Below are 286 nucleotides of genomic sequence, written 5' to 3' on the forward strand. Positions count from 1 at the left end.
GTCATTTCACTTTTATTCGTTCCACAAACATTTTTTTTCCTTGGAAATTAAATATGCAAATAGACCTCTCAAAAATACATTGTAAGTGCCTTGTCAAAGTAGCCTGGAAATCCAGACCCAAATCCCAAAGATTAAGGGTCTGGCATTAAGTAATGAAAGTTGCCCTCGAGGGACGGCACCAACATGACGTATCCAGAGTCCCATATGCATATTGAAAAATAGATTCAACTTTTGTCATCTGTTCACCTCGACTCTGGCCCCGCCTACATCAGATACACCGATGTGA

The 286-nt window shown here is 40.6% G+C and overlaps 1 protein-coding gene across 2 annotated transcripts in view; it reads right to left on the bottom strand.

The window, feature by feature from the left end:
* Nucleotides 1-207: 207 nt before the first annotated feature.
* pigg (phosphatidylinositol glycan anchor biosynthesis class G (EMM blood group)) overlaps nucleotides 208-286 on the bottom strand; it is a 99,034-nt gene continuing 98,955 nt past the window's right edge. The window contains exon 7 of one of the 2 annotated variants that reach the window (XM_032510887.1): nucleotides 208-286. This exon is cut by the window's right edge and continues 514 nt beyond it. The gene's annotated coding sequence lies outside the window, so the exon portion shown is untranslated. The other variant, XM_032510886.1, reaches the window with a different exon arrangement.

This window comes from Etheostoma spectabile, unplaced genomic scaffold (genome assembly GCF_008692095.1).
Source record: "Etheostoma spectabile isolate EspeVRDwgs_2016 unplaced genomic scaffold, UIUC_Espe_1.0 scaffold273, whole genome shotgun sequence".
In the NCBI taxonomy this organism is placed as follows: Eukaryota; Metazoa; Chordata; class Actinopteri; order Perciformes; family Percidae; genus Etheostoma; species Etheostoma spectabile.